A 26029-nucleotide genomic window follows, 5' to 3' on the forward strand; every position below is an offset into this window, starting at 1 on the left:
AGCGGGGGGCATTCAGTTGTGTAGCCATCTTCCCCTAGAACTTGAATGGGTGAAACTGAGATGGTGGATGGGGATTTTATCTCTGTGCACTTACTAAAAAATCACAGAACAATACTAACATAGTACCACAATAAGCCTCCAAAACCCCCTTAGTCCCCACCCAATACTGCCTAGAACTCAGAGCATCTGTCGCGGTGGAAGACGCACTCAGACCTCCAACAGAGGGACCCGATGCCCCTCCTCCAAAGGTACCCAAAACACCCATGTAACCTTAAAAAACAGTAAAAATGTCTAGGGTGGGAGGAAGTATGTGACTGGACATCCACGCCATCCTTGTAGTTCTTACAGAGCTAAATATACGTGTAGGTTATCTGTGATTTCCCGCCCTTGTTCTTTGGATATTACATATTCACAACTGATATTAGAGTGCTACATCTGGATCCAGAGGAGCGCCTAGCAGATCCGGATCTCTATCATCTTTTGGATTTGTTTCGCTTTGTCCTGTTCCTGAGGGGGGCCTGAGATGAGTCTGATTCTATTGGTGGCGGGATGTGCTTGTTCATCTGTCTAGGCAAATACTGCCTCAGGTGAGTCAAGGAAGTAGGATTTAGAATTGTAAATGAATCGCATGTGGGCCGGATATGAAAGCATGTATTGTATGTTTAATTCCTGCAACTTGAGCTTCACCTTCATAAAAGATTGGTGCTGTTGTTGTACCACACGGGTGTAATCCGGGAATATCATTATAGCTTTAGAATCATGTTTAAGTTTGTCTTTCTGAGTCCTGGTGAATTTCAGAATACAGTCTCTCTCTGGATCCAGAGGAGCGCCTAGCAGATCCGGATCTCTATCATCTTTTGGATTTGTTTTGCTTTGGCCTGTTCCTGTGGGAAGCCTGAGATGAGTCTGATTCTATTGGTGGCGGGAAGTGCTTGTTCATCTGTCCAGGCAAATACTGCCTCAGGTGAGTCAAGGAAGAAGGATTTAGAATTATAAATGAATCGCATGCGGGCCGGATATGAAAGCATGTATTGTATGTTTAATTCCTGCAGCCTGAGCTTCACCTTCATAAAAGATTGGCGCTGTTGATGTACCAGACAGGTGTAATCCGGGAATATCATTATAGCTTAAGAATCATGTTTAAGTTTTTCTTTCTGAGTCCTGGTGAATTTCAAAATACAGTCTCTCATCTGGATCCAGAGGAGCGCCTAGCAGATCCTGGAGGCCCACAGTAATGAATGGCAATTACCGAATCGGTAAATACCGATTCGGTAAAAGGGAGAAAACATTGAAGGGTGGCAGGGTGCCACTTTGACACCCTATTGCACCCCACAATTGTGTATGGGTGCACCTGTGGCAGACATACATGCCCTAAGGGCATGTATGTCTGCAACATAGCACTGAAGCAATTTGCATAAAATTGCTGGGTTTTTTTTTCTCGTTATTTACCACCAACTTGTAGTTGGTGGGTAATAACGAATTCTAACATGGGATAAGCACTCATTGAAGTGCTCCCTAAATTAGGAATTCGGTAATTTACCGATTCGGCATTAAAGAAATCGGTAATTTACCGATTCCTTAAATTACCGATTTGGTAAATTACCGAATCCTTAATTTCGGCCCCTACATCGGAAAAACCTATTACCGGTGGGTAATGGCTGAAATCCGTTAATTTCGGCTGATACCGACCGGTAATAGCCTTCGTACATCTGGCCCTCAGACTCATAATGAAGAGAACGTTTTACAGAAATTTGGCTATTCACTAAGACGATTCAAAGTGAACAATGTCTTAGTATCTCCTTAGAAGGCAGTCCTGACCAACAATTTCGTACATCTCAAAGGTTTCTAATGATGACCAGGGGTTCAATCCCTGGCGTGGGATTTAAAGACATTAGAATTTCTACTACTCTATTTTTTTCTTTTTCATTAAAGCTAAATTGCATTAACATTAACTTTTCAATCAAGATCTATTATATAAAATGTAAAAACATATTTTAATAATGTTTTTTTGTAACTCATGACATCGTATCTATGAGGTAGCCATGTAAAATGGAATAGAGCTCAGTTTGTGGTCCCAGTACAAGTGCGAACAGCCTAGTGGTACTGGTTGTTGTTACCTCCATAAGGGAATACAAATGTTCGAATCATGTGTGCAGACTTTTGAGATTTTTATTTGGATTATGAAATGCAGAATAAAAGAAACATTTTCTATTAGGAATTTAGTCATCAATAATACAAATCGTTTCTTTTGTTTTGTTTATACAACCACAGTTGCATTGATGCTATCTAGATTCTTTGGGCCTGATACTGGAAAGATTTTCAGTTTTTTTAAAAGAATTGGCATAGTATAAATGAAAGTGGGAAACTGATCCGGAACTTATCATGGTCAGAGATAGTTTAGGAATTTTGAACTTTCAATTGAATTTGATTCAACTAATCGTTTCTCCAATAGCATTTAGAATTTAAACTCAAAGAATAGAGCAAGTAGTTAGCTGTTGTCAGTATGAGGCACAGGGTCAAGTCTGATTTGCATATGGCCATGTCTGAACTGGAGTGGTGTGGAGGGCAAAAAAACGATTGATTTAGGCCCATATCTCTGTACTCGGGTGAATGTATGACATTGTTCTGCATTCTGTCCATCAACTGTTGTTAGGGGTATGCTCAGATGTGAGTCCTGTGATCTCCATATCAATAGAATCAAGTTATCCTGGCTGATGACGGCTGATTGCCAGAAACCGGTCCTAGGAGGATTGATTCCGGTCCAAGGAAGACATGGCTTGGCAGTTTGGGCTGGACTGTTCCCATGAGGCCCAAGGTCAAGGCTGATTTGCATATGGCTATGTCTGAACTGGGGTGGTGTGGAGTGCAAACTAAACGATGGATTTAGGCCCAGATCTCTGTACTGGGGTGAATGTATGACACTGTTCTGCATTCTGTCCATCAACTGTGACAATGTGCTGTGAGAGAGGTATGAGAAACCAGGAGAGAGACAGGGGGGTATATTCAAAAGGACTTATCTCTGATTTATCTCCACCTTAACGCATCAAAGTGGAGATAGATTTAGCACCCCATTCACAAGCTGGTGCAAACTGTAAACATCGCCAGTATTCCCGCGATAATTGCCACAAAATTTATCTCCATGGTGGACACCTCCAACTAACCCAAATGAGATGCAGAGAAGGCATTCCCGTGCAAAAACACACGAAAAAACAGGCGATAAGCCACTGTAGCAGCAAGGAATTAACACCTACTTTTTGCTGGTGTTAAGCAGGACTGCTACCTGCAGCATTAAAGGAAATCCAGCCAAGAGACACACCAGAAGACCCAGAGATGCCTTGGAGACAATGATCATGCAACGCGCATACCCATGAGGGCCACAACACACACCACAACCACCCCATGCCTGCCACCACCAGGAAGGCAGCGTACACAACGACAGCGGACCCACCTGAAATGCACCTGCCGCCCAGACCCAACACCAGAGGAGGACATTGCCCACTACAGGCCCAAAAGGACAACCATCCCACGCATCCTGACCCACATCCCCCACCTGCTGATGGTCCAACCAACACCCCTCTGGAGACAAAGCTGCTGGCTGTGCACACCTTCAAAGGCCAGTGTCACGGTGTGGTTGGCATGCCGCTGGACATGCACAGACAGGCATCACAATGGTGTGTTGTAGGGGTGCACGTGACGCCACCACGCAGCGCACACAAGTGTGGGGGCTCGATGGAGGAAGGAGCAGCTGTGTGGCACCATAACACACAGTGAGGCCGCTCATGTGCCACGTGCTGGGCATTTTATCCATGATTCCCAAGGTCGCAGACATCCCACCACACCCACGACAGGCCTCTGTACATCTTCTGTATGCATGCAGATGGTGAAGGTACTGTAGGAATGAAAGGTTCTTTGTCTGAACTATCATGTGGTAGCACATCTGCAGCTCCGAGCAGGAACTTGCATGTGGCCAGCAACCCCTGACAGATACGATTGTATATGCTTGCGACTCCCACACTACTAACCGCCTGACGTGAGATCAACTTGTACACATCCCACACGCAGAAGTCCTCGGTCTTTGTTAGCGTGCCTGAAATGGCCTTCACACGTACCCCCGACCAACCCCAGGCCTGCACCCGTTGTCCACAGACACTGCTCATTGCACTGAGCTGTGCCATTGTATCCACAGGACTGGCGCAGGGCAAGCTAGTCCTGCTTCAAGCAGAACCGCTGATGCAATGGCAGACCATCCTGGACACCAGCTCGACTCCAGTCTTGTGGACCTGTACGGTGTACGTCTGCTGCATGTACTGGGGGCACTTCCGGTGGCAGTGCTGCGGATCAGTTGCCGGCTGAGCTTCTGTCTTACAAATGTCACTTACGTTCAGCCTATGTTGCAGTGTGGCTCGTGCATATTCGCGTGGTCCATGGATGTCTGCCTCTCCAACGTAACAGTAGCTGACCTGGATTTTGATGTGTGTGTGCACCCCCTGTTGGCCCACGACCAGTCACAGTGATGCCCGTTTATGGCATGCATGGATGTTTACCATGCAGGCTGGAAACTGGATCGGGGAGATTGCAAGAGTCATCGTGTGCAGTGAGCACATTGAGCCACTACCCAATTGGGCTTTGGTGCACATTGGGTCCAGTGGTTGGAGTCAGCACATCTGTCTGGGTCAGCTGATGGATTACATCAACAACATGTCAGATGTGATGGACGATCACTCCTTGGAGATGTTGACCAACACTGCTGCACTCACGTTCAAGGATGAGTGACAAGGTGCATGCAGCCAGAAACTGGATGTGACCCATTGCACGTGTCCTGACGCCTGGTTGCATGTTGGGAATCTGGTCACATGTCCCAAGACGACAGTAGACATGGCTGCATTGGCCTGGACTCATGATCAAGGCGCGGACAATCAATGCGGGTTGGCACTGACTTGTGTTGGTGATGGACTCCCCGAGGTGGACATGGGCGCTTTCCTACGTTCCTCATTCAGGCATGCTGCTGTATTGGTCTGCATATCGTGGCACTTCTCTTGGTCGAACTGACACGCACTTGTTGATAACGTTTCTACACATTCACTTGTCTCCAACTGTGTTGTTGTCTTGATTTGTATGCCAATGTGTGTGTCATGGACTCTCTGGCTCCCTGCCATACGTGCATTGCTACCCCATCAGGACTATGGGTTTGTACTTGTGTATTATCATGTCCCTGTTTCGAGCTTTGTCAGATCTCTATGGCCGTTTATTGGCCACAGGCAGGTGCACTTGTGTCCTGTGTTCGGTTGTGCAAATGTTGGTGTTTCTACCACATTGGGTTCGATATTTTGGTGTTCTGCTTCTTATGTGTGTTTGCTGCATTGTGTATGAGTTGTCCCTTCAGCTCTGATTTGGCTCAACCTTCTCCCTTTCAGGCAGTGTGGTTTTCATTTCTGTGCTTGTTCAGTGGTGTGGTATTGCCGGGTTGGGTGACTTGTGCTCTTGGTTGGTGTTGTTACTCTTGGGCATGGTTTGTCTGCAGTTGTGCTGTGCTTAATAGTGCATGTGTGCCATTGTGCCCATCTCCCCCGTCCCCGCATTCCTTGCTGGTTCCTCTCCCTGTTGCTGTTGTGTCTGTTGTTTTGGGCAGTTTCCTGTACCTAATCTTGCCACCATCTCCAGACTGATGTGGTAGACACCATTTCCTCCATGTCATCCAGCTCCTGGTGTGGCGCTGAACTCCCACCTCCGGTGTGCATTGCTGCCTTCTTGTTGTTGGCATGTTTCTGCTTGTTTGTGCATTTCACATCATTCCGGATGTTCTGGATTTCTGCTCTTATCCTCCTCTGCTCTCAGGCTGCATTCACCTTGTCCAAGATGCCCTGCCATGTACAATGTTTTGTTGCCAATGGGGCTTGTGGGGTTGTATACTGTCTCTGGTTCCCTTCATTGTGCTTGGCTGTTGTTTTCTGTTTGGTTTGTCTTTCTTTTTCAGGCTTTTGTTGTGCTTATTCCCGCCTGCCGTGTGTGTCGCGAGCCTGGAGGAGCTTTCCCCTGCTTTCCCCATCGTGAATGGGCTCATCGCACGTTTTTTGTGTGTTGTGGTTTGTGTTTTTATCTCTGTTGGCTGACTATCGCTTAGTACTATATGTTGTGAATTACTCGTTGACACAGGGTTATTTTCCAGCAAAAGGCTGCAATGTGTATAGTTGCGTTAACATTTTCAGGAGATGTTTAGCACAAATATAGCCCAGAGTGTTACTTAGTGTGTCTCTATTGTTTATAGAATAAAGTTGGGTATTTCTATTAAAAGAGTTGTTTATCTTTCTTTAGAAAAACATAAATCATAGCTGATTCATGTGGAAAATTGAATTTGTAAGAGTAGGTGATGTAAGATTACCACATTTAATTCCACAATTTGATAAACTTAATAGAGGTGATTTGTAGAGGAAGGCCAAAGGGCTTCGTCAAGATGTGCACATCTTGTCGAAGCCCTTTGGCGAAACGCGTCGTATGCTGTAAAGTTCCCTGAATTAAATCTTGCTGCGGAACTACCCCCTGCGTGTGCTGCTTTCCTTTCGGACAGATTGTCTGTGGATGTTTGGAGCCGTTATTTGTTAAACGGGCACACCCCCGTTTTGCGTGCACCCGCTCACGTGTGCAGCCGGCTGGTGTTCGGAGCTATATATATATATATATATATATATATATATATATATATATATATATATATATATATTTAAAAAAATTGAAAATAGTTTATGGTTTATATATGTTTATAAAAAAATTATTTGTCAAATAAAAAATTAGAAATCTTTTTGATTGTTTTCTTAACAGTTGTGTGACTCTTGTTCTTATTACTGTTATTTGCTGGTATCCACCATGGTGTTAAATGTTGGAGCACTTATCACTGGAATACTATTGATCTCTCCAGTTTGCACCAACTTCTGTATACTGTATTATTAATATCCTGTATTGAATTGCACTGAGGTAGTGCCTGCACTGACAGTGTACATACAAAATCAATGTAGAAATATCATTGTATTTATATTGATTAGGAATAGTGCGTCAGGTGCTGGATCTTGACGGGATACACTGCCCAGACCGTACATTTTTCTGCACACTAAGAAATTACATTACATTTTTCACAACTGTAATGCAAAATTAATTCCAGCGATCACCCTCATTACCACCAGGAATTTTACACCTGCTTTCTGCTAGTGTTAAGCAGGACGACTACCTGCAGCATGAATGAAAACACAACGAAGAGACACACCAGAACACCCACAGTTGTCATCAGTGATGTCATCAGTGATGTCACTGACCATGTCATGAATGATGTAATATGTGACATCATCAGCAGTGGATTGCGGGTGCGCAATATATAGTTAGCGCATCTAACTATATATGGAATTTCAATGGTTTTATGCGAGTAAAATAAGGTTTTGTAAATGCAAATCCCTAACTATATATGGCCTAAAACCAATGGTTTTTTCATTGAATTTTCAAGGTTTTGTAAATGCAAATTCCTAACTATATATGGTCTATAACCTATGTTTTTTTCTGTGAATTTCATTGGTTTTTTAAAAGCTAACATCTGTAGCTGTAAAATGTATTCTTCTTTAAAACCCAAAATATATTTTAGATGTTTATTGATAATTTTTTTTTAAATATTTTTTTTCTTCGTTTTCGGTAAGCGAACCGGGAAGCTTTCCGTTAGCTCATCTTGATGCCGCGATCTAGTACGCGAACCGGTAAACGTTTCGTTAGCGGAACTGTGACGCGTCGCGGAAGCGCGACGTATCACGTTGACGCGTAATGCGTCTTATGACGCGCCGCGTTAGCGCTCCAGAAAGTGCTCCGGACCGCGAACCGGAAACGATGCGGGACGCGGCGCGCACCGCGTAACGTAAGCGGAACAGGTCATGTGACTTGTTTATGAAACTTTTCATTGGTTCATTTCACTTTTGGTTTCCAAATGATGTATGACTAGGTCATGTGACCTAAAAATAACACTTTTCATTGGTTCAGAACTTTTGCTTTTTGCAAATGATGAAAACCCCTCCTTCTTTCCTCACTCTGACTTTCATCTTGGTGAGAGAAAGACCAATTAACTATAATTGAGCAATGGCTTCTGTACTTGCTTCAGCTGGTGCACCCCCACCACCACCTTCACCTCCTCATGAGAGGAGAGGACCATCATCTCGGTTCATTGCCAACACAGAGGAGGAGGAAGAGGATGAACTTGAAGAAGAGGAGAGAGAAGAACAAGAGTTCATACAGGAGTTGCCCCGTGTTTCCCGTCGGAAAACTAGTTTTATCTGGCAGTTTTTTTCAATCCCTCGAGGGGAGAAGAAAGTCAACGCAAAATATGCCACCTGTCTTATCTGTAAAAAAAGGCTATCAAGAGGCACTGAAAAAAAATATAGCATGGGAAACTATACCATGCATCGCCATATGACCAGGTGGCATCCTCTCAACTACAGCCGTGCAGAGTTGCGTGACCTGCAGGATAATCCCTCAACAACTCCTGTGGCCAGGTCAACCTTGCATATCTCTCTGACTGGAGGAGAGGCACAGGAAACCGTGCCAAATATTCAAAAGAACTTCAAACACATGAAGCTAACCTGCTTGTATTGTGGGGCATTGCTTTCATGTGGGAACATGAGCGTAAACTTAATGAACATTGCTTACGAGAATCACAATTGCCCTAACCCACCCAAACAGTAATTTTTTTTTTGCTCCTGTTGGGCTTTTTTCAATGCCTGTTTTTTGTTGTTTCCCCTCCATCAAAAACAAAAAAAAATATAAAACTGTGCAAAAATACAAAAAAAACAAAAAATGTTCAGAAAAACAAAAAAAAAATAAAACAACAAAAACATAAAAAAAGTTCTTTTCAGAACTACCTCCCCTTTCAAATAAAATTGCTAGAATGTTTAGCACTCTGGCAAGCTCTATTTCTTTTGGTTCGCTTTCCAGTTCGCTGCCCGGTTCGCGAACTTGAAGCGAACCAAAAAAATATTTTTTAAAAAAAAAGAAGAGTTAGTATAAGGGAAGTAAACAGAGAGTAATGTAAAAAAAAAGACAGCTATAGGGAGTAAACCAGAGATACTGTTTAATAGATCTATTTATTAATTCAGGATGACGATAAGGTGTGATGTCTCCTGAGGTTTGTTTAAGGTGAGACCTACTCAGGGTTACAGATCAATTTTACACTTGTTGAAGAATACAGAGCAGATAAAGCATGTGAAGGCCTACCAATGAAGTAAGTCATGTCCTCTTATTACATCATTCATGACATGGTCAGTGACATCATCAGCAGTGCATTGCGGGTAAAAAGAGTAGAACACATTTACCTTATAATTCTTGTTACCTTTTTTAAATATTTTTTCATACTTTCAATCTGTAAAAGAGAGAACAAACATTTCCAAAAATATTACAACATGTATTTAAAAATTAGAAAAGAAAAGGGAAAAGGTTCAAGAAGAAACAGTTTTGCAACAACTTTGACATTTACAGAAGCCTCTGCTTCTCTACGTCCCCTACACAATCCTAAAGATATATATTTTACACAAACAGTATCTTCATGCTGATGAACTGAGACCTATTTTGGAACATGGTACTACTTTTGCACTGCTGATGTCTCACAATAGTGATGCAATAGCAGCACAAAAAAGATGTAAAGCCATCATAAAATTGTGTCTAATATTTTAAATGAGTGTTTCAGGATGCAAATAAGATGTGTGCTTTCAAGAGCTTTCTTTGAGGTGAGGCCTATTCCTTTTTTTAAAAAAAACAGTACCCAGAAGTACAGCACTGTTAGCATTAAAATTGACACTTACAGAAGACTCAGTTTCTCCATATCTACCTCATATTTCTAAATGTATATCATAAGTACAAAAAGCAGAACATTAATTATACATGTTAGATGGTTTATTTTTGCTGTTCTCAGAATGTATCAAATTTCACTTAAATCAGTGACTTGAAGGTATTCATCATGTAACAGCGGGGAAAAAAAAACACAATCAAAATGATTGTGTTTAAAAAACCCATACAACCTAAGAAATCTGAATTCAAAACTCCTTAAAATTAACTTACTTTCAATGACGTCGAAGGATCTCCTATGAACAGCGTCCACTCTGTTGTGCTATAAATATTTTCAGCCCGCCACTTTCTGAAAGAAAACCTCCATCGATTCGAAAAATATGTTACATACAAGAAAAGACTTCTCTCATTCTATCACATGTTTCCACTAGGCCAAATCATGTTGCCGCGATTCGCAACTCTTGTAATTCTTCCAATCAAATCCCGACATTTTCTATTTTCGCAACTTTCAAAAAGAATACATTTAAGATTATTTTCACAATCCTGGACTACTAATATCTTACCCTTCTTTGTCACTCATGTTCTCCTTTTCCTATGACACTGATACTGCTTACTATGAAGCAGACTTACTTGCATCAGGTTTATATAGTTGGATTTTTAAAATGACATTATAATTAAAAGTTTTGGACCAATAATCTAGACAGCATTGCAGACTTACATTCCCTCTACTTCATGAACCTTTTGCAATTCTTCACAGGAAATCCCGAGATTCTTTCATTAAAATTTTGGTTTTAAAAACACCAGGTAAGAATTTTTAAGGTCAAACGGCAATTTTTTTTTTAAAGTTACAACGGAATCATTGCAGAATGACCAGCCGTTTCGAGACTTTAAAAAAGCTGTATAATGTCCTGATGTTGTTAAAGGACCATCGTGATAGATAATTGCTACAGTTACAAAAGTCCTTCCTGATATTGAAAGCTGAGAAGCCACAATTTTTTTTATTAAAGTTGACAATTTTGATCCATCAGGCCTACATCGTTGGATCATTAAAATGACATACTGTCCATATCTACGTATAAGTAATGTTGACATCATTTCAGATTTACATTGGCTACACTCCATGTTGTGATCCGCTGCATTTACTAGCTTATTAAAGGAGACTGATTTACTGTCTGGCAAAGTTAAATATATAAATCTTTCTGAGTCTACACTAGTAGTACTTGATACACTACAATTCTCGCAGTCATGCTGCCATTGATAAGAAAGCCCAAACAGGTGATCTACATCTACACCCTCATCTTGCAATACATCAAGCATATACATTAAAAACTCCTGACAATCTTGCTGATTATTTTCAGAGAAGTCTGTTTGACCTGAACATTCATCTAACAGATAACGAACTTCAGACACACTTTCTACTTTTGTTCGATCAGTGCTACATTTCTCGAAAACAGAATTCAACAAACAGCATAAAATTTGTTCTGAATTCAACAGAATCTGTTCTTTTAAACTCTCTAGTGAAAAGAGAACATTAACCACTACATTTGCATAGCAGTTGACACCAGAACTGTTTTCAAATTGAAAACCGACAACATCTTCAACAGAATCCACTTTCTTTCTGCTAACAATTTTCGGTTCATTGACTTTTAGTCTTTTTGCAACAACCTCCCTACTATTACTGATATTTCTACGTTTCCGGCCTACCACACGTTTCTCAAACAAAGGATATTGAGGCAAATGTGGCGCATACTCTCTTCTTAACCTATTGTATTCCTTAACACAATCTAGATCCGCACAAATGTTTGTGACATCACAGTCAATCAAGTACAATCCTGATAAAGTTCTAACTCGTGACAATGCCACATATGCCATACCCTCCTTGAACACAGAACTGCCAATATTCACCAATGCACTATCTACACTTAAACCTTGCGATTTATGGATTGTTACTGCATATGCCAAGCAAACAGGAAACTGTTTACGGCGAACATATAAGTCTTTAACAAGCAAAAACCTAGCAGAACAACGACCAATTAGCTGTACTTCCTCAATGCCATCAAATTTAATTTTAAAAAATTCTATTCCATCTCTATTTCTGTACTTCTCAAAATCAACAACATTACCCATTGATCCATTTACCAGATCTCTTTCAACATGTAAATTCCTTCTCAAAATGATTCGGCAATTTAAACACACATTCAAAGTCTTTTCAAAACCCGCTGTTTTAGATATAGTCTTCTCTAATGAATCCAATTTTGATTTCAAATTCTCAGACAAAATAATTGTTGATCCCATATGCTCTATTTTGTCAATAGCTTCAAGTTTCACAATCTCTTGCTTTTCTAAATTCAACATTTTGTTGTTGAAGATGGCACATTCTGCAAGAGTTGGCATCAAACATATTCCGGATTTCTTCTCAGTAATTTTCTGAAAAATATTCTCAGCCACAATCTCTTGTTCGGGATATAAATTTGAAAGTAATCGTGCATTTAAAGCTTCTTTTCCATGCTCGGTCACTTTTCCAATTCTAATATCTTGTAGAATATTCTTGTAATCTTCATCTTTTGCCTGACGCATATTTTCATGCAGTTCAGCATAATTGAAGTTTAACCATATATTGACGTTGCCAATGCTCCCTAGGCACTTCCTGGTATCTTCATGCGTGAGTATTTTGAACACAGGTTGTCCTTTTACTGGTGTCAGCTGCAGAAGATCTCCGAAAACAATGATGTGTTTGCCACCAAATAACACATCATATTCAGTTTTAAGTACTTCTTGCATTCTCAAATGTACAAAGGCAAGCATGACATTGGAAACCATGCTTACTTCGTCAATGATAAGTAGTTTCATTTTCCTCAAGACTCTTGAAACTTCACAGCAAGCATCCCCAGATAACTTGTGGTATTGTAATTTGTTGTCATGCTCCACCGGCAGCATCAGTAGACGATGCAAAGTAATACCTTTAATGTTATGTGCTGCAAGTCCAGTAGGAGCGGTGACAACACAAGACAGCGATGACTCAGTCCTTTCCTGCAGATAGCTTGAAATTGCTTTAATGAGGAAACTTTTTCCAGTTCCCGCTTCTCCACTCACATACAGTCGGACAGGCTTCAACAATGTACATGAGCACTCTTTCTTCTCATGACTTAATCCATGCTCAATTTGCTTGGTAACTTCATCATATATTTTCCTCTGCTCAACGTTGAGTTGTTTTTCCAAGTCTTCTAAGTTAACTGAATCCTCCTGAGCATGTGCCATGGCTCTTTCCACTTCATTCATAGCAGTGGCAGCTTCATTTTCGATAATAGGTCCTCCAAGTGGATCTTGACTCAATGAAACAGAACTCTGACTGTCCTGAGAACTGTCTCTGGCAATCTCGGCTGCAATCGTTGCTTCCTGCTCAATTTCCAAACTTAGCATTTCTTGATATTTGGGAAAAGCAGGACATTCTATGGTATCCTTAGCAGCAGTGAAAGAGTCTTCGTAACAGAGGAAATCTCCAAGCAGTTCCTCTTCTGCACGCCAAGGCTTGAAAAGTTGCAAAAGTGCTAAATAGAAAAACTCCTTTTTTTCTGGAGATTCGCCACTCATTTTTCGATGGTTTACTAATTGGCATTTTCTTTGCTTGACCAGGCATCCCTCACTTCCAATTACAGCATACACTCCTTTCTCAATATCTTCTTTGATGTTCCTCTTGAATATATAATTTTGTAGAACCTCATATAGACAAACATTCTCAAGGTGACTGCTTCAATTTGGATAATATGTATCCAACATGTTGGTCTTCAAAATGTCGGTACTGTTTGGTTCCTTTTCTGCCAAATATTCAATTTCCCGGACAGGTTTTAGAACCCGATTTCGCGTTGCAGCAAGACCAAGACTCGCCCAAACAATACTCCTGGATTTGGCATAGAGACTTGCTGAAGACAATCGATCTGAACATTCGTAAGCTCCGATTTCTCGATGCGACAACATCTTCAGACTGAAACTGTACAACTTCTTGCTGAGGCTCTTTTCATGGGAAATGTCCTCCCACATATCCTTCAGTTCTGTCTTTTATTTTTTGGTGATGTAAGATGTCACATACCGAGCCACAGCCATACAGTTGTCACCCACAAACTGTATATCCATGTTAGCATTCCACATGGACAAAATCACTGGGTTGTAGTCGTTGATGTACTTGGACTCTTCGTTCCTTTTCAAATTGTATGTATTTTTGGGTGATTTCCTCGTCACATTATGTCGCAGTGAAGACATCAAACTGTTCACTTTTCCTTTAGAAATCACCGGTCGTGGAAAGTTGAAACGACATTTGGTGTAGAACTTGTCCTTGTTTCTGAATTTACGACGACAGTACTTTCCACAACGATGGCTTTGGAAACGTAGAACTTGTTCTCTTAGGCTTTTCTTCTCCGTTGCGTTTGGAACAGCACACGTAGAAAACTGTTCTATGAAATTCATCACTAAGTCATCCGGATCTGTTCCAAATTTAGGTGCATCCTTGATCCACAACAACATATGTATATGAGGAGCACCTCTTGCTTGGTACTCCTTTCTCCAGAAGAAATCCAACACCTCTCCAAGAGGTGGATTCTTCTTATTTGTGATGAAAGACATCATAGCTTCAAATCTATGATTGAAGTACCTGCATACATTCACAGGATCCAAAGAACACAGTTCTCCAGGTGTCTTGAATTCAATGTTTCCATTTGCCTCTCGTAGAAATTCAAGTAAGTCTTCCCAGCCATACTCGGCACAGCTCAGAGTACCATGTCGGAGTTCCTAAGTTCCTCAGCATACATTTTAAATCACCATGACGACGGTACTCATTAGTACCACGCTGACACGCCATGAGATTAATTAAGTGAGAATCCAAAATACTGTCTTGGACATTGACTTTATGCATAAAGTCCCTTGCCGAGATATTTCGCATCTGTATACCACTTTTTAAGATGTGGTTCACTGCATATGACAGTCCAGACAGATCGCTTTCAAACAGGAGATGAAACAAATAGGGAATGCATTGTCGAAACCTAGCATCTTCTGCATACAATCGTAAAGTCCGGTATTCTGAAGCAGGAATTTGAACAGGTCGCTCATCATATCGTCCTCCTCGACCTGTGGGAAATAGCTGTGGGAAACACCGAGCTTCCAAACTTTCCTCCCAAACACTAATGGGACTCCCTTTGGCTTGTTTCATCTGAAACACCTCAATAGCATTCCCCATGACTTCCTTGGAATGCAAAGGATGAACACTATAATGTTCATATATTTCTTCACTTTTAGAGGCCTCTACTTTCTCAATTTGGCCAGCACACAAATCGCTGTCCTCTTCTTCACTTACTTCCTCTTCTGCAACATATACATTCTTATAGTACTTATTATTTTTCTTCAAATACACTGTTGCCTTTTTGACTTTCCTAACATCCACTAAATCTTGCCATATTTTCTTACTCTTTGTCGGAACACCATTAACCAAGATAACCAGAGGTTCCTATTCCACTTTTTCTACTCCAATTGTGTTAATGTTTTTGTTCAAATCTAGAGGCAAATAAACAACTCTTCCCTTTAATCCTCTCTGTAAATCTGCTGGAGGCAACTTCCCTGTCTTTGGCTCCATTCTTACAATAGCCTGAAAGGGATGGATACTTTGAATCAAAATAGATTCATAAGTATTTAAATCCTTCAATTCAGAAGGAATCTCAACCAATTCCAGATTATTATGAACTGCCCTAGCAGGCATCTGGTTTTGGTTTAATTTATTACAACAATAAGTACACACACGTTGATCCGATCCCAAATCAAAATAATTTTCTACCATCAAATATGTAGCAGAATCCTTCCATTCACTATTATTTTCCCTTTCACTTTTTGCATATAAATCCACTACCTTAGTCTGATTCTTATAATAAGTGCGTCGACAACATACACAAGTGAAATTAGGCCTCTCACTTGATTTGATCGGAAACGTGGCAATTTCCTTCTGAAAATTATCTGTACTGGAAACCTGTACATTATCTTCAACATTACCCTCTACTTCAGGGTCAATTTGAACATTCTCATCTTTACTACTAAAGTAACAAAACTCAATTTCTTCCCAAATATTCTTCACATCTATTTCAGAACCATGCAAAAGAGCAGCACATAATTGTTTAAGCATAATTGCTGGACTCTTAGCATAATACAACATTCTCACTAATTTCCTCACTTTATTATGATGCACTGCTAGCATCCTGAAATGATGAAAAACACTCTGGCATACTCTCCTGGAAAGACAAGCCAGTGAATGACCACGCAAACCTGTCATTTGTCTCACTCTGCAAGGATCTAAATCTTGCAACAACTTCATTTTCTGCTTCAAACTTTTCTTATTAAATGTACGAATAAAATCACAAAGCAAATTGATGGAAACCTGTCGCACACTGCAAATAGAACTACACTTCCAAATGTACACAGGACCCTTAGGACGTCTTCCTAAAACCTCATCACTTACCGCCTCTTCTGTCTCTGTTGTCACAAGTTTTTCTTTTTCAACTGGACAACCATCCTTCACTTCATAACCTCGACCACTGGTGTCAACTGCAAACACCAAATCATTATCCTGAAAATAACTCTCCTCATTAAAAAATGCCTCAGAACTTGAACTATGCATCCATTCTCCGGAAAAAACTTCACAAAAGTTACTACGATTTACTACTCTCTTCCATCTACTGTTTGTTTTGAAATCAGAAATGACCTTGCTTAGTTTCCTAATTCTATTGATTACCAAAATAAACAACTTTCGCTTAATTTCAAAAGCATGATCAATAATTTTCTCTACATTTTTCTTCTTCTTATAAAATGCCACTTTCTGTTTGCATTTCTTAATATTTTTTAATAAATTAACTATTATCCTGTTACGGAACATTCGTTTTCGAATGTCCCTAAACTGTTCTTTCCTTCTACTATCATGCACAGAGTTATCTCTTCCTCTACCAGTAACATTTTTGATGGGTCTTTCCTTTCCATTTAAATTACTCTTCTTTTTCTGAACTGAAACATTTTTGCGATAAATACTTTTTTTACTAAAAATATTTTTTAAGAATGGTTTTGTGCTCTTACCCGGAGCTTTCTTGGTGTTTTGATAAGTATTTGGGGAAGAGGACTGCTGCAATGAAACATCATCCTGCTGTCTTTGACGTTTTCTAGCCTTTCTAATTCTATTTTTCGTAGGCATTTTTCAAAATAGGAAAAAATCTGCAGTTGAATCTGTGGAAAAATATAATAAAAAATGTTAATAACCACTATTACCAAACAGTAAATGAATAACAGTCATCAAAAACTTAATGCCCTACTTATTATTTAACATAGCAAATCTTTTGCACCAGCACTGCATCACAAAAATGACACACAGTGCTACAAAACATGCATAAAACAATCATAAATCTCTCCCTAATATTTTAAATGATTAATTCAGGATGACGATAAGGTGTGGCCTATCTAAAGGTTTGTTTAGGCCCAGATCTTTGGACTGGGGTGAATGAGTGCAGGGCCGGACTGGCTACCGGGCAGTTTGGAATGCTGCTGAGCTGGGGACTGATTTCGCTGATGGGGGCCTGCGTGTACTAAACAAAATTCGTTTTGCTTTCATTATTTCGAAAGCACACGCAGGTTTCCATGAATGAAATCAGCCCCCACCGCTGTGAAATGAGCCCCCAGCTCGGCAGCATTCCAAACTGCCCGGTAGTCAGTCCGGCCCTGAATGTGTGTCATTGATCCTCATTCAGTCCATCGCCTGTTTTGTTTATTTAAGGTGAGGCCAACACATGGTTGCAGATAAGATTTTCACTTAACAAAACAAAGGAGTTAATACATGTGAAGGCCTACCAATGAAGTAAGGCATTATTTGAAATCAATTACATTTCTGGATATGTACTGCTAAAGCTTCTTAGGTTGTTTTGGGTCATATTTATAAGGCATATGAGTGTGTATGATGTTATTTTTCCTTTTTAAATGGAAAGCGTTCTTCATGGTGCAAATTTCTTGTAAATACGCTCCCACCTGCGAAACGGAACTTTGCGATGCGAAGCTGATTGGCTCCCCGGTGTCTGTCAACATTGTAAACAGTCCGGAGCGGCCGCCATCTTATCTCTCGGTAGGATCGAGAGAGAAGAAGAGGTGAAAAACGAAGGGGGAATTTAATGAAAGGGGGCAAGGTATACCCCTGTTGACCCCCTAGGAATGTTGTTGGGGTTTTTAAAGGGTCCCGTGGGGAAAATAAAAAAAATATATTTTTCACGGTAGAAGCGCTTCCCAAACACCGAACTGGGCCGCAAACTGCTGGCGAAACGGGAATTCGCCATTTTGTGCTTCGTTTTAATTAAATTACTAGGTATAAGCGGGTGCGGGAGACGTATCCTAATCCCTTATATATTCTGAGGGTGGCTGAGGAGGCTCATATATGTTGATACATGTGTTCCAGCGGCTGTGCGTGATCTTTTTATTTTTTTTTGCTGCGTGACGTCTGTTAACGTTCGATTCGAAGGAAATCAGGAAGTGTTGACCACCAATTTGTCAGTGCGATAAAATATTTTGTTATAAATGAATCCTTATTGATAAACATTGTCTGCGCCATCTTGCCTTTTTTACAATGCCACAATTTTGTTGTGCACGGCAGCCATTTTACATGCGAGGCCGGTCCCAGGCTATCACCTAGCCCTGCGGATGTAGTTTATGGCCCCAGCTGTAGAGAATCCAGACATGCCAACCCTCCCGATTCAGGCGTCAGACTACTGATTTCAGTGCTACTCTCCCGCCTCCTGATTCCTGCAAACAAAAACCCGGGGGCATATTACCAACAACTAGCGATAACTTGTTTAGAGACAAAAATTATCGCCGCACATCGGCGATTTTTATCGCAGATAAACCTTGCTATTAGCAAGGTTTATCGCAAATGCGATAAAAAACGGCCGCAATGCATGAATATCGCTGAAAAGTCAGCGATATTCATGCATTATCCAGCAAATGCTCTTAGCCATGTTATCCACCTCCCATTGGATAACATGGCTAAGAACTGCTCAGGGCCCCATGAGGAACGCTTTCCATTTAAAAAGGAAAAAATAACATCATAGAAAAGAATCGTTTTTAAACACAACATATAAATCAATTGTATACCTGCATTCAAGAGGAAATGACTGAAAATGTCCTTGAGACACATGAAAGCGTTTTCTGGAATGCCCTAGCACCATTTTTTGGACATTATTAACATGGCTATGTAACTCCCATAATCAAAATCTAAATTTGCCAAGCGCAGGTGGGAGCGTATTTACAAGACACTTGACCCATGAGGAACGCTTTCCATTTAAAAAGGAAAAAATAACATCAAAGACACTCAAATGCCTTATAAATATGACCCAAAACAACCTATGAAGCTCTACCAGTACATATCCAGAAATGTAATTGATTTCAAAAATGGTTTTTAAAAACAACATATCTGTTTCAGCTTACATAAGAGACCATGGAATGGGCTTCATATACAACAATAACTTGTGTTACTGCATGCCAGAATGCTACACCGAATATGCAATTACAATTTTTCAAAGTAACAAAATCTATTTCTATATCACTACAGACAAAGCCACAGTTTAAAAACACAGCTTTCTTCTTCATTTTCTCCTTAGCAAGGTTTATCGCAAATGCGATGAAAAACGGCCGCAATGCATGAATATCATATCGCTGAAAAGTCAGCGATATTCATGCATTATCCAGCAAATGCTCTTAGCCATATTATCCACCTCCCATTGGATAACATGGCTAAGAACTGCTCGCAAATGCGAAAAAAAACGGCCGCAATGCATGAATATCGCTGAAAAGTCAGCGATATTCATGCATTATCCTGCAAATGCTCTTAGCCATGTTATCCACCTCCCATTAAATAACATGACTAAGAACTGCTCAGGGCCCCATGAGGAACGCTTTCCATTTAAAAAGGAAAAAAGAACATCATAGAAAAGAATCGTTTTTAAACACAGCATATAAATCAATTGTATACCTGCATTCAAGAGGAAATGACTGAAAATGTCATTGAGACACATGAAAGCGTTTTCTGGAATGCCCTAGCACCATTTTTTCGACATTATTAACATGGCTATGTAACTCCCATAATCAAAATCTAAATTTGCCAAGCGCAGGTGGGAGCGTATTTACAAGACACTTGCCCCATGAGGAATGCTTTCCATTTAAAAAGGAAAAAATAACATCAAAGACACTCAAATGCCTTATAAATATGACCCAAAACAACCTATGAAGCTCTAGCAGTACATATCCAGAAATGTAATTGATTTCAAAAATGGTTTTTAAAAACAACATATCTGTTTCAGCTTACATAAAAGACCATGGAATGGGCTTCATATACAACAATAACTTGTATTACTGTATTCCAGAATGCTACACCGAATATGCAATTACAATTTCTCAAAGTAACAAAATCTATTTCTATATCACTACAGACAAAGCCACAGTTTAAAAACACAGCTTTCTTCATCATTTTCTCCTTAATTCATACTATTCTCTATCTAAAATAAATAAATCTTTTCTCACCTTAGCAAATACTTTTTGAGTTTTGAAAACAGTCTCAGAAATACACCAAATTGTCTTCAGCAGAAGAAAAAGGATGCACTCCAGAGTCTGCAGCTATTGAAAGCACAGAAATACAGATATTCATTTCACATATCTCTCATATTAGCCAATCATAACTCTTCCCTCACTTTTTTCAAATCAAAACCCTTCCCCCCTCTGCCCTCCCTGCCTTTTTTCCATAGCAACGACCTCCTGGAAGACCTCTCATGTTTGCAAATTCACACAACAATGTTTCAATTGAACTCTGAACTCTCAGTGCACCTGCGTATCCAGTGCAATCTTTCATTAAAAGTTTCTTCCTTGACCATTCAAATTACATCTTTCTAAGAACACATCCATGCACCCTAACTTTCTGTTTTCAGAAATGGAAATGCACCAATCACTGCTAATGAATCATTAGCATTGGAAATCCACAGTTTTTTTTCTTTACAAACTCCTACTGTTTCAACTGCCCTTTCATTACCACACTTCATCTGACTGCAGCCCAACCTTCTCCCACCATGTTTAACGTCTGGATTGTTGGACATAGTTACATCCACTGGGCTCAAAGGTATGCTGAGAACAGAAATTTACACAACCTCAATTTACAAGATGTGGAAATTAAGTGGTTGGGCCAAAGAGGATTAAAATGTCACCAATTGATACCAATGGTGAAAACCTTTATGCATTTGCCAAAACCTGACCTGTTAATAGTGCACTGTGGAGGTAATGATTTGGGCACTTTGACAGGGGTAGGTCTGGAAATACTTTTAAAGGACACCTTTGAGCAATTAATGGCACTTTTTCCTCAAACTGCCTTGGTATATTCCAATATATGCCAAAGACAGAAATGGAGGTGGTCCAACCAATGTTCTCCACAAATTGAGAAAGCGAGGAAGCATGTAAACAAATCTGTTTCAGCTTTCATGAGAGACCATGGAATGGGCTCCCTATACAACAATAACTTGCGTTACTACATGCAAGATATCTACAGAGGAGATGGAGTTCACTTCTCAGATGAGGGCAACAGAATTTTCATTCTGAATTTAAGACTGTGCATTGGTACCTACTTATAAGTACCTAAATGTACCATAAACCCAAAAGCTCTTCTCAGAGCTACCGTTCATCTGATCACTCACAATTATTATTTTTTTCTAACTTTTTTCACTAATTTTCCACAAAATATGCTCCCCGGGGCGCTACCCGGTTCGCTAACCGAAAGCTAACCTCGCGGAATTTTTAAAAAAAATGTTTTTTTTCCGCACATATAAGCCTCCTCAGCCACCCTCGGAAAACCTAGGGGGTCAAGATAAGTCTACCATGACCCCTTCTACCCATTCTAAACATTATTTGCCCTCCATCTTGTATCTTAAACCGACCGAAACACAAAATGGTGGACTCCCGTGACGCTTAAGGTTCGCTAACCGGGCCGCTTTCCAGAAAGCGGTCCTAAAAAAAGGTGGGAAAGTAATTTACAGAAAAACGACTAGAGACACTCTCACCAAATACAGATTAGCTCATACTACATAACAATCCCTTTCATTCTCACAAATTTGATTGAAATTCCATTTAGCCATTTAGCCTGTAGACCTATCTAAATACCCTGAGGTAAATTACTTCACAAAACACATCTAAAGTATTGGAATTGACAACCAATGAAAATTTTACTTTCATTTTCAATTTTTATTACCTGACATTTGATTGGTTATATACCTGAATATATATAAAGGAAGAGAAGGAAACACAGCCATTTTCACTGCTACTTCCTGAACTACATTTCAAGAGCCTTTTCACCTCCCTGTAAAGTAAATTGATAATTTGTAAGTGGCACTTTAAATTAATTTGTAAAAACGTTTTTTGATAATTATTTACTGTCCCCCTGCTATAGTTATAGATACAGATAAGCTCCTCTGTTATATTTATTGATTGACTTACACTTCTCTGCTATAATTATGAATTTACTTACTTTAACTTCACTGTTAAAAAAACAGAACTACATGTCTGAACTTAAACCCAACAGTGCCCTAACTCTTCTAATATAATTATTTTTTTTATGCAATTTACAGCAAAAAAATGGAAGGGGAGCACGAAACAATCAATGTTTCCTTCGACATTACAACAGAAGAGATTTTACCTGAAGAAAATATGGATGAAGATTTCATGGATGAATCTTTTGATGAACAATTTATTGAAAGCTTACAAGACATAGAAACATGCATGTTTGAGGAGATTCCAGATGATGTAATGCTGGAAGTTTTAATGAACTATGAAAATTCTGACCCATACATTTTTTTTTAGTCAAAATAAATAAATAAATAAATAAAAACCGAACAAAAACAACAAATAATTAACATACAGTATTAGAAAAGTCTATCATTCAATTTTTTTTTTGACCCTCCTAGGCCCTTTTAAAACCTCCACATAAAACCTAGGGGGTCAACGAGGATCTACTATGCCCCCTTATGGTAATTTCCCCCTTTGTTTTGGCCTCCTCTTGTCTCTCGATCCTACCGAGAGACAAGATGGCGGCCGCTCCGGACTGTTTAGAATGTTGACAGACACCGGAGGGCCAATCAGCTTCGCATCGCAAAGTTCCGATACGCGAAAAGTTCGCTAACCGGATCGCTGCCCGGAGCGCTGTTACAGATATATATCTTGATTTAAACGTTAATTTCTCAAAATCCACTGAAGCACATATATTGAGACCTAGCAAAGGCACATCGGGCTAACAGTCCCTACAATTTTGCCAAGTTTCGTGGAAATCCATTCAGCCGTTCGGGCTAAAAGTGAGTCCAACCGCCCTATGGAAATTAACATGGGAAAAACGCGTTTTGGGACCCCCCTTTTTTCTCGGCCCCCCCTTGACAAACCCCCCCCCAAATTTCCAGGAGCTGCTCAGAAACAAAATGTGCCATTTTCCTGAAAATTTCAGCCGATTCCGTCCACAAACGCCAAAGTTATTAGACATAGAATTTTCAGAAATCCCATAGGGAAAAAATCCTAACTATATATACCTACTGGCGACCGCCAGTAGGTAATATATATATAAAAAAATTGAAAATAGTTTATGGTTTATATATGTTTATAAAAAAATTATTTGTCAAATAAAAAATTAGAAATCTTTTTGATTGTTTTCTTAACAGTTGTGTGACTCTTGTTCTTATTACTGTTATTTGCTGGTATCCACCATGGTGTTAAATGTTGGAGCACTTATCACTGGAATACTATTGATCTCTCCAGTTTGCACCAACTTCTGTATACTGTATTATTAATATCCTGTATTGAATTGCACTGAGGTAGTGCCTGCACTGACAGTGTACATACAAAATCAATGTAGAAATATCATTGTATTTATATTGATTAGGAATAGTGCGTCAGGTGCTGGATCTTGACGGGATACACTGCCCAGACCGTACATTGTTCTGCACACTAAGAAATTACATTACAACTTTCACAACTGTAATGCAAAATTAATTCCAGCAATCACCCTCATTACCACCAGGAATTTTACACCTGCTTTCTGCTAGTGTTAAGCAGGACGACTACCTGCAGCATGAATGAAAACACAACGAAGAGACACACCAGAACACCCACAGGTGCCATAGAGTCAATGAGCACGATATAGGGATACCGATGAGAGCCACCAGACTCATTGCAACAACCCCAGGACCATCAACGCCCCCCAAGCTCGCATCTGAGCAAGTGTGTCCATGTGGTTATCGTGTTAGCATGTTAAGCAAAAGTCCTGCAACTTCACTGTGTGCTGTCTTCAGCAGTCGTTACCATGTTACCTCAGCGTTATTAGTGACCCTGTACATGTAGCTACGCATGCATCCTCCTGCAAGCACAACACTCATGTGCTGGTCCATCCTACACAGGTCAGCGCAGGGGTGTGCCTCTCTGGCAAGTAAAACAAGGTGTTTCAAACATGTCCGTGTGCAGAAAGTACAGTAAGTGTGTCTCTGTGTCCTGGTATGGCCTGCCACAAGGGCCACAGCAGACGATGTTGTAAAGTGGCATACACCACCACCAAACAACACTCTCATGGTGTAGTTCGAGTGCCGCAAGACACGCCGGAATACTCATTACAATGATGTGCCGTACAAGTGCATGGGATACAACAGCACACTGAACAAAAGTGTTGGGGCTCGTGGGAGGGAGGAGCAGCTGTTTGGCAAAGTAACACACAGTGAACCTGCCCATGTGCCACGTGATGGGCATCTTATCCATGATGACCACGGTCGCACACATCCCACAACACCCACAACCGGCCTTTGTACACATCCTGTATGAATGCAACGTGGTTTTCACTTCTATGCTCGTTCAGTGGTGTGATGTTGCTGGGTTGTGTGACTTATGGGCCTTGTTGGTGTGTTTTATTTTGGCCATTTTTTGTCTATACTTGTGCTGTACTTAATTGTACATGAGTGCCATTGTGCCCATCTCCCCATCTCCCCCTGTCCCCCCCACTCCCTGCTTCTTCCTCTTCCTAGTGCTGTTGTTTCTATAATTTTGCTCCTCCACACTTAAATACATGTAAAGAACACATAGAATAGTTCCTTGATTCTTTTAGGTTTCAAAACTTGTCTCTACTACTGTCTTTATAACTTTCCATATAAGCAGTTTTTAAATATTCAAGTAAACATAGAAGTCAGAAATGTAACGTATTCTATCAACACACTTTCTAGAACATTCTACAACACGTGCAGGTAAAAAGTTCATCAATTTTTAAAACCCAATCAATATTTTTCTGCAACATTTTCGCGAACATTTAATGACACGTGCAGGTTAAAAGTTCATGATTGTTTTAAGTTCAAAGTAGCAGATGTGGTTGAGTTAAGCAAATGGTATCCTATAATATGTACTCCACGTTCAAACTGCTTTTTCCTAACCAATCACAAAGATGCTTTTCCACAAAACAAATGGGCACCCTACTTGTGAAAAACAATGCTTTTCATCTCCCAATCAGGTATCGTTTTGTATGTGAAAAAAACTAGCTCCCCATCTTTAAACATATCTCTAATTCTACGAAGGAACTGCATGAGCTACAGACATTTTTCAATACCTTCCAGCAATACTTTCAAAATGCTAGTATGGATCTTAGGACATAGCTATGTTTTCTGGTGCAAGAGGTATGCAGAACTGAGGCATATTGACTTAGACCTCGGTTTACAAAATGTGGACATTAAATGGTATGGACAGAGAGGATTGAAGTGGCACCAATTGCTGCCTTTGGTTAAAAACTGTTTGCATCCCCAACACCCTGACCTCATGATTGTGCACTTTGGTGGAAACGACCGAGGTACATTGACTGGGGTAGTTTTGGATATGCTTATGAAGGACACCTTCGGACAATTAATGTTACTTTTGCCTCAAACTGTCTTTGTATATTCCAATATATGCCAAAGACAGAAGTGGAAATGGTCAAAACAATTCTGTCCTCAGATTGAAAAATCTCGGAAAAAAGTCAACAGAGCTGTGTCTGCATACCTCAGAGACCATAAAATGGGGTCCATCTACAACAACAACATACATTTTGATATGGCGGATATCTCCAGAAGTGATAGAGTATACTTCATAGATCAGGGAAACCTGAATAACTTGAAGCTGTGCATCCGCACTTATATGT

The sequence above is a fragment of the Lissotriton vulgaris genome, chromosome 7 (assembly GCF_964263255.1).
Source record: "Lissotriton vulgaris chromosome 7, aLisVul1.2, whole genome shotgun sequence".
Lineage (NCBI taxonomy): Eukaryota > Metazoa > Chordata > Amphibia > Caudata > Salamandridae > Lissotriton > Lissotriton vulgaris.